The 13,297-nt window shown below is 49.8% G+C and overlaps 1 protein-coding gene across 2 annotated transcripts in view; it reads left to right on the top strand.

Annotated features, from left to right (window-relative positions):
* Positions 1-13,297, top strand: part of SPAG6 (sperm associated antigen 6) — a 350,667-nt gene that overhangs the window by 138,316 nt on the left and 199,054 nt on the right. The gene's annotated exons all lie outside the window — the stretch shown is intronic.

Genomic DNA, 13,297 nt, shown 5'->3' on the forward strand with positions numbered 1-13,297 from the left:
TTTGTATTCCCTACAAAGGTCCTCACGATGTCCATTGTCCGCGGGTCAGGGAATTCCAAGGTCCCTCCAGCGTGGTTGTGTTCGAGGGCCCAGCCCGGACAGACTTTGACCCCACATCCTTCCTCCGCCGGCTCCCCAGATCCCCTGCCCTCTGCTGGGAGTCTGGCGCTGGGAGCGGACACACCGCCCCAGCGCCTGCTCACATTCCCACACATACACACAATTCACTTATGTTTCATATTCACCTTATACACACAGCCAGAAGGTCATTTAATACTACAGTTTTAATAACTTTGTGCATTAAATAAAGTTTGTGTTCATTGAGCCATCAGAAAACAAAGTTTTCACTATCTCAGACTCACTCAAAAAATTCCGTATATCGGACTATTTGGGTATGGGATACTCAGCCTGTCTTAAAATCCTATTTTTTGATCAGTAACTCACTTAAAATGCCTTTGATAGAAGTGCATCTTGTTTCCTAGGGCAAAGATCACAGAGATGTAATATTTTTAGGCTGTCCACCACGCCTCATTACCACCCCCACACCCTTTATTCTTCCTTTATTATTGGATTCTTGTATTCACCTGTTTCTGTTAAAGGACCTGTAAACATCAAAGTAATATGGTTGCATTACCCCATTATGCATGCATGTCTTCTACTGCACCTTCTGGTGAAATTAGCATTGTTGGCCCATAGCAACAGGGCTCCCACGTCTAACATGCTTGGCTGACCAGGTGTAAATACCGGGTTCACTACGGCTGGCCGGCGGTCGGGCTCCCGGCGACCAGCATACCGGCGCCGGGAGGCCGACCGCCGGCTTACCGACAGTGTGGCGAGCGCAAATGAGCCCCTTGCGGGCTTGCTGCGCTCGCCACGCTACGGGCACGGTGCGCGCTACGCGCGCCACACTATTTTATTCTACCTCTATGGGGGTCGTGGAACCCCACGAGGGAAAATAAGTGTCGGTATGCCGGCTGTCGGGCTCCCGGCGCCGGTATACTGAGCGCCGGGAGCCCGACCGCCGGCATACAGAAGACCACCCGTAAATACCACATCCTCACATTGTTGTACTCGAAGTGCGGCTGCAGCGAGCAGAATAGTTATATGGCAGATCTTCTCTGGTTGCGTCCTATAATGACAGCTGCATGCTATCCAAGTGTATAGCGTGTGATATCATATTCTGCAGGACTCCATCTGATGACTGACAGTGGACTGTCCTCTGTAGACCAAGTGTTGCAGAGCAATGGTTGCACTCATATACTCATCTGACCACCTAAAGATGGGACCTCTGTGCCTATGGTAATACATATGTGGCGTTTATGATGTCTACGAAAACAGGAAATAAAATGTAACGTTGCAGCGATGTTGGTAATGCTTGTCGATTACCAGATATAATTGGAAACCAAAAATATTGAATGTGTGCTCAGACAGTTAACATATCTGCATTGTAATAAAATCAGCCTTGTTTTACTCCTTGCTCAGAGTGTTTTGGATGCTTAGACAAAGAAGCAATTCAGATGAAACATGAACTTGTATAATCATTTGGTGGAGAGAACAGCAGGGGGAGAAAAAATCACAGAACGTTCCCGAAAGACTAAAGATCAGTAGACAAATAGTGTTCCTAGCAGGGACAGTGTGTGTACTTAGATGCTGGAATATTTCTTTAATTACTGGGTAGTAGGACTTTGTAGAGCTGCGTAAAGGATCTTTGCAAGCATGTACATCCACACATCCTGATTGCCTCGCCGAGTGCTTCAGTGTGGGTAAAGTTGATAACAAAGGGCCTGATTCAGAGATGGACGCAATGACAATGTTGTACGCAGTGGAGCGATGTTTTTTGCTGCTGCACAGGGGTATACGTCGCACTTGGCATGTGCCGGGCCGACGCATACACGGGCTACGCGACTGCATAGAGAACCAGGCAGTAGAGGGTGCTGCTGCAGACAGTGAGTCACCGTGACTCACTCTCTACAGCGCAGCGGCATCCGCCCTGGACACTGCTTCACTGTGTCCTCCCAGCCCTTCCCCGATAGCCGGAAACAGGCAGATTTAAGGGCCCTCCTGCCCATTGCCTCTGCCGCAGTATGCAATGTCAGCTACAAGTTCAGGGCACAGCAACAGGAATCTGCATTGCACTACTGGTTAATAAATCCCAGGAGACTCTGCAGAGGGGTCAGAGGAGCATGTGCTGGGCTCTGATTGGAGGAGAGCCATCACATGCTCCTCTGACCCATGGAGATGATGAGCAGCAGCAGCCTCATGGGAGGCCGAGTCCTCACTACCCAGCCAGGCACACAGTCATAGACCGCTTCTACCACACAAGTGACCATCACCCTGCAGGCATAGGCGCCCACCCACACTGTGAGCAGCTTGTGTGAGGAGCAGCTGCCAGCCAGAGCCAGGAGATCCTCAGCCTGCTCCTCCCTCATCAGTTCTCCTGCCTATGACAGACATGAAGAGTAGAAAGGAATGTAGCTTATAAAGAGCAGGAGAGAAGCAGGAAAAGAACTGCAGGGCTGCAGTTATAGATGATGTAACCGTCTGTCTCATCAAGTATATAATAAAGCCATTATTGGCAAGCAGGGTCTTTACTGCAAGGGAGGGGTCTCCTGAGTGTAGTGCCACCAGTCCCATACTTGCCATTACTTGCATGTGTAGCCCAGGCTGTGCAGTCCTGCACAGAAGCATTACAGGTTGTGTCTAACTATAAAGTGGCCTAAAGAACCTTGCCTTAATCTAACCACCCCCCGGTACCTAACCTCTCCTCCTTCCTGCAGTCTTACACTAACTTCCCCCCTAACCTTCTCTCCCTCAGCCTTGCCCTAACCTCCCCTCCCTCAGCCTTGCCCTAACCTCCCCTCCCTCAGCCTTGCCCTAACCTCCCCTCCCGCAGCCATGCCCTAACCTCCCCTCCTGCAGCCTTACCCTAACCTCTCCCCTAACCTGCCCTGCCGCAGCCTTGCCCAAACCTTCCTCTAACCCCCTCCCGCATCCTTACCCTAACCCCCTTCCTAATCCTACCCTGCGGCGCTGGTGTCATCAATTCAAATATGAAGGTCAATCATTCTTCAGTTCAGCTGCTAACCCAGTATGGCATGCTGGGAGGAGGGAAAGGACGGAGTTGAGCTGCCTGACTGTATGTGGACAGATGCACTGGGAATGCAGCAGTGAGGACTGAGGAGCTACTGGCAACCATAGCCAGCCAGCCAGCCAGCCCAATTATTAATTATTAATATTGCTATAAATATCTATCTGTGGGGTGGGGTTAGGGGGGGGACACCAAAATTTATCTTGTCTCTGGGTGACTGGGATGAACTTATGCCACTGCACGGGGAGCTGTAGCAACCCTATGACAGAGGTGTTAAGGTATGTGCCTCTGCTTGGCTGCCAGCTCTTCCTGCACAATGTGTCTGTCAGTGTGCCCCTGCACCCTGTAGAATGTCTCTTGTCACTATCTCCCGGTCATTCCTGCCTCAGTCACCCACTATCTCCCTTTCACCCCTGCCTCAGTCACCCACTGCTCTCTGTCACCTCTGCCTCAGTCACCCACTATCTCCCTGTCACCACTACCTCAGTCACTCAGTGCTCCCTGTCACCACTGCCTCAGTCACCCACTATCAGTTACTCCTACCTCAGTCACCCACTAACTTTCACCCCTGCCTCAGTCACCCACTGCTCCCTGTCACTCACTATCTCCGTCACAACTACCTCAGTCATCCAGTGCTCTCTCTCACTACTGCCTCAGTCACCCACTATCTCCCTGTCACCACTACCACAGTCACTCAGTGCTCCATGTCACCACTGCCTCAGTCACCCACTATCTCTCAGTTACTCCTACCTCAGTCATTAACTAACTCTCACCCCTGCCTCAGTCACCCACTGCTCCCTGTCACCTCTGCCTCAGTCACCCACTATCTCCCTGTCACCACTACCTCAGTCACCCAGTGCTCTGTCACCACTGCCTCAGTCACCCCTGACTCAGTCACTCACTATCTCCCTGTCACCCACTGCTCCCTGTCACCTCTGCCTCAGTCACCCACTATCTCCCTGTCACCCATTATCTCCCTGTCACCACTACCTCAGTCACCCACTACTCCCTCTCACCTCTGCCTCAGTCACCCACTATCTCCCTGTCACCACTACCTCAGTCACCCACTGTCTCCCTGTTACCCACTGCACCTTGTCACCTCTGCCTCAGTCACCCACTATCTCCCTGTCACCCACTATCTCCCTGTCACCACTACCTCAGTCACCCACTGCTCCCTGTCACCTCTGCCTCAGTCACCCACTATCTCCCTGTCACCACTACCTCAGTCACCCAGTGCTCTCTGTCACCTCTGCCTCAGTCACCCACTATCTCCCTTTGCACCTACCTCAGTCACCCACTATCTCCCCGTCACTCCTATCTCAGTCATCCACTAACTCCCTGTCACCGCTACCTCAGTCACCCACTACACCCTGTCACCCCTGCCTCAGCCACCCACTATCTCCCTGTCACCACTACCTCAGTCACCCACTAACTCCCCGTCACCCCATCTCAGTCATCCACTAACTCCCTGTCACCGCTACCTCAGTCACCCACTGCACCCTGTCACCCCTGCCTCAGTCACCCACTATTTTCCGATCACCCTTCCTCACCAGTCACACAACTCCCTGTCACACCTGACTCACCAGTTACCTACTATCTCCCCCTATCGCCTTGTATCATGGGTAGTACAATTGTATAGCCACACCCCTTTCTTGTAAGACCACATCCCTTTTTGTGGCGCGCCTTTAGAAAGTTTATTCCATCAAGGGGCGTCAAAATCGATTTTTGCTTACCAAAAAAAATAAGCTTGGGCCGGCCCTGCTTGCGACAGCGGTCAAAGTGGGGATTTATTAGAAAAGTGAGGGACAGGCAGGGTAATGGGGGACTGGTCACTCAAATGCAGGCATGTCGTGACCATTTCAGGGGCATGACTCAACTAGCAACTGCGATCCCATACACAGTTACATTGACTCTGGCGTCTTACTTCTGATGGCCATGCCATGCGACCGTAGCGTTATTCAGGTCAATTATCAACCGGCGTGAGTCTGATGGTTGCATCTCCTTACACAAGCAGCAGATCTACGATGCCTCCAGTGGTCATCTCAGTACAAATACTGGTGACTGCGACATTTGCTTATTATTACACAGCTGATGCATGCGAAATTGCAGGTGAAAAGGCATTGTGCCCATCTCTGAATCGGGGCCTATTTCCATTGCCCATGCGCAGTAAGATTTGAATGCGTTTATTTAGTCAATTTGATTAAATTGATCAAGCATCTGGTGAGATGCTAAACAATCCAATCTGATTATATCTTGCTGGTTAGAAAATGAGGTTGGAGAGTGACCCTCATTTGACACATGTAAGGGCATTTGGCGATCATTATACAGTATGAGTATTTTGGACCTGTCATTAGCTATTGTGCCCAGCAATCCAGGGCACTGATAGCCACATGTCAAAATGCTGGTTGCCACTAACACAAGGTGCTATGTTTTCTCTCTGGGGGATGTAGTTATGATCCCGGCTGCCAGAATGTCGGCAGTTGGCCCAGGACTATTCCCACTCACAGGTGTCCACTAGCCTGGCGGCTGGGATCCCGGGGGTTGGTGTGCTAACCGTCGGGATTCCGAGCGTCGGTCACTCGATCCCAACCTGGGTGGTGCATTGTAGTGTAGGGTGCCTGAAAATACACAGGTAGTAGGGTCACACCGTATGCACAGATCACTTTTATAATGTAGACGACACCATTTTCCTTTACTCTAGTGATTTGGATGGTGCAAGGACAATTTCTCTTACGTCCTAGAGGATGCTGGGGTCCATATTGGTACCATGGGGTATAGACTGGTCCGTCAGGAACCATGGGCACTTTAAGACTTTAATAGTGTGGGCTGGCTCCTCCCTCTATGCCCCTCCTATCAGACTCAGTTTAGAAAATGTGCCCGGAGGAGCCGGTCACAGCTAGGGGAGCTCCTAGAGCAGGCCTGGCCAACCTGTGGCTCTCCAGCATGCCATGCCACAGTTTTGCTATTAGGGAATGCTAGAACTGTGGAAGGGGATGCTGGGATGTGTAGTTTCACAACAGCTGGAGAGCCACAGGTTTGTCAGGCCTGTCCTAGAGCTTCTTTGTTGTTTTTTTTTAAGAGTAATTAGGCACAGGGAGGCTGCTGGCAACAGCCTACCTGCTTCGTAGGACTTAGAGGGGGAGTAGTGTCCAACCCTCTGAGGTTAATGGCCACTATCTCTGCTGACAGGCTACTGAGGGTGATGATCGATAGCCCCCGAGGCGACCACTCACTCCCGCAGCATGCCGCCACCCCCTAACAGAGCCAGAAGATCGAGGTGGTGAGTTGGAGCGCAGTACTAACACTGCGCTCCGGAAGGCTCAGTGGTACAGGTGCGGCGCTGTGAGGGGCGCCCTGTACCAGAGCAATAACCTTACAACTGGTCACTCACGTGATCAGGGGCTTTGGTAATACTGCTAGCGCCATTACCTCAGGCCAGTATAAATAGTCAAAGTGCGGGAAGACGCGCCATGTTTGGGGGTGAAGCTTCTCCTCAGAGCGGACCCAGCAGCTCACCAGCGCCATTTTCTCCCTGCAGAACCACACTCAGACGCTGACAGGGAGCGCTGACCCTCCAGAGGCAAACGTAGGATTTAGTCGGCGGGGTTTCCGTGTGTATGTACATTTGTGTGTGTGTGTGTGTGTGTGTGTATATATATATATATAATATACACACACACACATTCATACAGACACACATATATACATGCAAACATACATACACAAGCACACACAGAAACACATATACATATATACATTCACACAAGCTTCCCATGCTGTATAGTGTATACACTACTTATTTAAATATACTGTGCAGTACTGTACCTTCCATCAGGGGCTGGGAGGCGGAAGCAGACTGCTGGCACTGTCTGGACGGAGGGAGCTGCTTTGGCTGAGCATGCGCAGCCAGCAGCTCCCCCGGGACACTCTACAGAGAGCTACGTAGCTCTCTGCTGCAGCGGCTCCCGCATCGCGATCGCGGCTTTTACTGAGACGGAAACACTGCTGTCTCCGTCTCAAAAATGTACATGTTGGCTCATCAGAGGAGGTTTCCAGGTACTCTGAAACCCCCCCTGCGTGCGCCACTGCCCTCCACGACTCCAGCTATCCTGTGCGGTACCAAGAGGGTTGTAGAACAGGAAGGGGGGGGGGGGAAGACTGTCTATTAACTGTGTAGTTCTATTAAGGGTCCACAGTCAGCACCAGGCAATTATTCTACAACTGCCTACTGAGGCGCTTTGTGTGCCGGCTCTAAGCTCTGTGTTTCTCTGAAGGTACTTGGGGGAAACTGTGTCTGACACTTTCCTGTGTGTGTGTGTGTGTGTGTGTGTGTGTGTGTGTGTGTGTGTGTGTGTGTGTGTGCAACTTTCTCACATAACCAAGTCCAGGGACTCTGTGTCTTGTGTAGCAGAATATGTATCTTCTCCAGAGGAATCCATTCCATGTACACAGGAATGTAATATTTTGTCTCAGCCTTCCGAATCCGAGCCCCAGTGGGTAGCTTCTATTAGGGGAATGATATCCCAGATTTCTACTAGGATTGCGCATTATGAGACGGAATAACAGATTTTAAAACAATCTGTCGAGGTTTTGTCTGGTTCTGTCCCCACTACCTCAAAATCCTCTGGTGTATCCAAGAAACGTGCGCTTGCTCAGATTATGCAAGTTGACACGGACACCAACTCTGACATGGCAGAGGGTGATGCAGATATGGGGGGGAAGTGAGGCTTCCCTGGCAAAAGGGGTGCAACTCATGATTGAGGCTATTAGGGATGTGTTACACATTACTGACAAACCACCTGAACAGGTGGAGGAGGCTTACTTTACAGGCAATAAGAAAACCTCCCTGACCTTCCCTGCGTCTAAGGATTTAAACACATTATTTGAAAAATCCTGTGATAGGAAAAAGTGGGAAAACCCACCTATAGTAGACGCTTCTGTATCTAGACTGTCTAAAAAGGTGGTTTTACCTGTCCCTGGGTCTACCGCTTTGATAGAACCGGCAGACGGCAAGATTGAAACTGCGCTCAAATCCATATGCACTGCTTCAGGAGTGGCGTTAAGGCCCACTATTGCCTGTGCATGGATTTCTAAAGCCATAGTAAAGTGGTCAGGCACATTACTAGAGGACTTAGATTCTATGGATAGAAGTGACATTGAAATTTTTCACGTAACATACAGGATTCGGCGGGTTTCATGGTGGAGGCCATGAAGGACTTGGGTAATCTGACTGCAAGGACATCGTCCATGGCTGTCTCAGCACGCAGGGGACTCTGGCTACGCCAGTGGTCTGCAGATGCGGAATCCAGGAGAAGTGTGGAGAACCTACCCTTCACAGGTCAGGCTCTATTTGGGGAAGCATTGGACACGTGGATTTCCACGGCAACCGCTGGTAAGTCAACCTTTCTTCCCTCAGCCTCTCAGACGACGAAGAAACCTTTTTCTACGTCCTCTATGCAGTCCTTTCGGTCTGCAAAAGCTTAAAAGTCTAAGACTCCTACCACTTTCTTCAGAGGTGGGCGAGCAAAATCCAAAAAAACGGCACCTGCAGGTTCCCAAGACCAGAAACCTGCCTCTGTGTCCTCAAAATCCTCAGCATGATGGTGGACCTCCCTGCCTGGAGAACGGGCAGGTGGGAGTGAGGCTCAGACGTTTCAGTCACGTCCGGGTGTCGTCTGGTCTGGATCCCTGGGTACAGGATATTGGGGGGTCATTCTGACCCGTTCGCTTACTGCGTTTTAACGCAGCAGAGCGAACAGGTCCCTACTGCGCATGCGCCGGCGTCATAATGCGCCGGCGCATGCCAGACGGCCGAAGGCCGTAGAAGGGATATGATCGCCTCTGCCTGATTGACAGGCAGAGGCGATCGCTGGGCGTGAGGGGGCGGAATGGCGGCATTTGGCCGCCGTTTCGTGGGTTTGGTCCGGCCAACGCAGGCGTGGCCGGACTGAACGGGGGGCGGGCCACAGCGGCTGCGTGACGTCACATGCAGCTGCTGTGGGCCGGGAAGCGATGAGTAGCTCCCGGCCAGCACGCTAAAGCTGCTCTGGCCGGGAGCTACTCTTGATGGGCAAAGGCATCGCCGCTGTGCAATGCCTTTGCACTTCTGCGAGGGGGGGCCGGAATGACATGCGGGGCGCTGGGCGTCCCCCCGCATGTCAGGGAAGAAGATCGTAGCTGTGCTAAATTTAGCACAGCTACGATCAACTCGGAATGACCCTCTTTGTGTCCCAGGGGTACAAACTGGAGTTTCAAGAGCTCCCACCCCACAGGTTCTTCAAATCAGGCTTGCCAGCTTAGCTGACAGAAAGGGCTATCCTTCTGGAAGCCATTAAAAAATTGGAAAGGTCAGATGTAATTGTTCCAGTTCCACCTCATCTGGTAAACCAGGGTTACTATTCAAACCTAATTGTGGTACCGAAACCGGATGGTTCGGTCAAGCCAATTTTGAACCTGAAGTCGCTAAACCCTTATCTGAGGGAATTCAAGTTCAAAATGGAGTCTCTGAGAGCGGTGATCTCAGGGCTGGAGGAGGGAGAGTTTCTTGTGTCCTAAGACATCAAGGATACGTACCTCCCACATTCTGATTTGGCCGCCACACCAGGCTTATCTCAGATTTGCGCTGTTGGATTGTCACTATCAATTCCAGGCACTGCCGTTCAGCCTCTCCACAGCACCGAGGGTATTCACCAAGGTATTGGCAGAGATGATGATTCTCCTCCGCAGGCAGGGGGTGAATATAATTCCTTATCTGGACGATCTGCTGATAAAGGCATCTTCCAGGGAGAGGTTGTTGCAGTCCATTGCTCTCAAGACTCGACTGCTCAGGGAACATGGATGGATCCTGAATCTTCCCAAGTCACATTTGGAGCCGACAAGGAGATTGTTTTTCCTGGGGATGATCCTTGACACGGAAGTGCAGAAGGTATTTCTACAGGTGGAGAAAGCGTTGGTGATCCAAACTATGGTCCAGGATGTCTTGAAGCCTTCCCGGGTATCTGTTCATCAGTGCATTCGCCTTCTGGGGAAGATGGTTGCCTCCTACGAGGCTCTTCAGTACGGAAGATTTCATGCTCGCTCCTTCCAACTGGATCTCCTGGACAAGTGGTCGGGGTCTCATCTGCACATGCACCAGAGGATACGTCTGTTGCCAAAAGCCAGGATTTCACTCCTGTGGTGGCTACAATTGCCTCACCTTCTAGAGGGCCGTAGGTTCGGGATTCAGAACTGGATCCTTCTAACCACGGATGCAAGTCTCAGAGGTTGGGGAGCAGTCACCCAAGGGGAAACCGTCCAAGGAAGGTGGTCAAGTCTGGAATCCATTCTTCCAATCAACATTCTGGAACTAAGGGCCGTGTACAACGGTCTTCAACAAGCGGCACATCTTCTACAAGATCGGTCCATTCAGGTGCAGTCAGACAATGGAACGACGGTGGCCTACATAAACCAACAGGGTGGAACGAAGAGCAGAGCTGCAATGTCAGGGGTAAAAAGAATCCTCCTCTGGGCAGAAAGGCACGCATTGACGCTGTCGGCAATCTTCATTCCGGGTGTGGACAACTGGGAAGCGGACTTCCTCAGCAGACACTATCTCCATCCAAGAGAGTGGGACCTCCATCCGGAGGTGTTCATGGAGGTGACAAATCTTTTGGGTGTACCTCAAATAGATATGATGGCCTCCCGTCTCAAAAAGAAGCTTCAGAGGTACTGTTCCAGGTCAAGAGACCCACAAGCAGTGGCGGTGGACGCCCTGGTAACTCCGTGGCTGTTCCAGTCAGTGTATGTGTTTCCTCCACTTAAACTCATTCCAAGGATTCTAAAACTCGTAAAGAGAACAAGAGTTCAGGCAATCCTCATTGCTCCAGACTGGCCAAGAAGGGCTTGGTCTGCGGATATTCAGGATTTACTGCTGGAAGACCCGAGGCCTCTCCCTCTTCGGGAGGACCTTCTGCAACAAGGGCCGTTCGCTTATCAAGACTTACCCGGCATAGAGGTTGAACGCCAGATATTAGCTCGGAAGGGCATTCCGAACAAGGTTATTCCTACCCTGATACAGACTAGGAAAGGAGTAACGTCTAAACATTACCATGGCATTTGGAAAAAGTATGTATCTTGGTGTGAATCCAAGAAGTTTCCTACGGTGCAGTTTCAACTGGGACGGTTTTTCCTCTTCCTGCAAGCAGGTGTGGATATGGGCCTGAGTTTGGGATCCATAAAGGTCCAGATTTCGGCCTTATCCTTTTTCTTCCAGAAACAGCTGGCTTTCCTCCCTGAGGTTCAGACTTTCTTGAAAGGGATTCTGCACATCCAGCCTCCCTTTGTGCCGCCTACGGCACCCTGGGATCTTAATGTGGTGTTGCAGTTCCTCCAATCGGATTGGGTCGAGCCTCTACAGGAGGTTGATGTCAAGTTTCTCACGTGGAAGGCTGTCCCTTTGTTGGCCTTAGCTTCTGTTAGACCTGTGTCGGAGTTGGGGTCTTGTCTTGTAAAAGCTCCTACTTAATCTTCCATGAAGATAGAGCTGAGCTCCGGACACATCAGCAGTTCCTTCCAAAGGTTGTATCGGCTTTTCATATCAACCAACCTATTGTGGTGCCAGTTGCTACTGACTCCTCAATTTCGTCAAAGTCCTTGGATGTTGTAAGGGCTCTGAAAATCTATGTGAAGAGAACTGCTCGTCACAGAAAATCGAACTCTCTGTCCTGTATGATCCCAAGAAAATTGGATGTCCTTCGTCTAAGTAGACCATCTCTTACTGGATCAGGGTCACTATCTAGCATGCATATCCTACGGCAGGATTGCCGTGTCCCAAATCTGTTAAGGCCCACTCTACTTGTAAGGTGGGTTCTTCCTGGGCGGCTGCCCGGGGTGTCTCGGCTTTACAGCTTTGCCGAGTGGCTACTTGGTCTGGGTCGAACACGTTTACTAAGTTCTACAAGTTCGATACTTTGGCCACTGAGGACCCCAGAATCCTCTACGGACTACAAGAAAAGGATTTACCAGTAGGTAATTAAAATCCTATCTTTTACAATTCCAGCTTAATAGACTGCAAATCTCTGGAATTATTTATTTAATAGGCAATAGCTACTCGCACCACCGTTTTTTGTTTTTTTTCTAAATCCATATTTTTTTCTTATGTGTTTCCATGTTTATTGGCTTGGAAGGTATGCCATTATAGGTCACTATACTTCACATGTCCTCTGGAAGCCATGTCTTGGAGGAGGACTCAACATTTCAGGCCCATAAGGAAGCCTCTGAATGATAGGACCACCCAGTCCTTGTGGTCGAGATGGCTTGTAGAAACTTTTTCCCAAGTGGCCATAAGGCTCCTGGGATCTGTATGTCAAGGAACCTTCCCTAGCTTTGGCAGTGTAGAGGTTTGAAGACCTTTGTCCTGTTAAGAGCCTGGCTTTGGGGGATGTAGAGGAACAGTGCACTTTTCTTTCCATGCACTCTGTGGATCTGAGGACATCAATAATATAAAAACAATTGTAATAAAAGTAATGTGTACAACAAAGTGGTAGTTCGGGTAGACACAGTGGGTATTTCCACTTTTCATTCAAAATAGTGTAATACGTTGCTAATAATGATATACAGAACAGCTAAATAATGGTCTCTTTAAACATTACAGTAAACATGTGCTTGATTAAGATTTGCACACATTGGAGGGTACCTGGTAAACATTTACCCTGATAAGCAAGTCAGTTGGAAAATTGCTATCTATTTATGCAATATAGCCATTCATATGTATATGCAAAACTTCGGTCAGATCTCATTGGATTGACATTATTTACTCCAAGCCAGCATGTGACTGTAATATAGTCGCATTTATAACATACATAATGCTCAATGGTCCTAGGGAATTAACAAGTTCATTATAGGTAGGGTATGTATGTAAATTTTACAGTCAGCCTGTGTGTGCCGTTTTTTTTTTTCCCAACCACATTGAAAGGACTCCCCAAAGCCGTCCTGAACACAGAACAGCTAGATCTTGTCCAGTCTTGGGACCCATGTAAAACTAAAATTGGACCATATTGGTTGGCTTGGTTTCTGTGCTCTGCTACAGGATTGCCTGTGAGAAGCCATCTTTCAATTAGCAGGGTTTTTTTTTAATAAAGCATTATTTTTGAATAACACTAACATTTTTGAATAAAAATGGTTCTGCGTGTAATTGTATAAGTAGAAAACACATTCAAGACTTCTATCTCT

The sequence above is a fragment of the Pseudophryne corroboree genome, chromosome 5 (assembly GCF_028390025.1).
Source record: "Pseudophryne corroboree isolate aPseCor3 chromosome 5, aPseCor3.hap2, whole genome shotgun sequence".
Taxonomy (NCBI): domain Eukaryota; kingdom Metazoa; phylum Chordata; class Amphibia; order Anura; family Myobatrachidae; genus Pseudophryne; species Pseudophryne corroboree.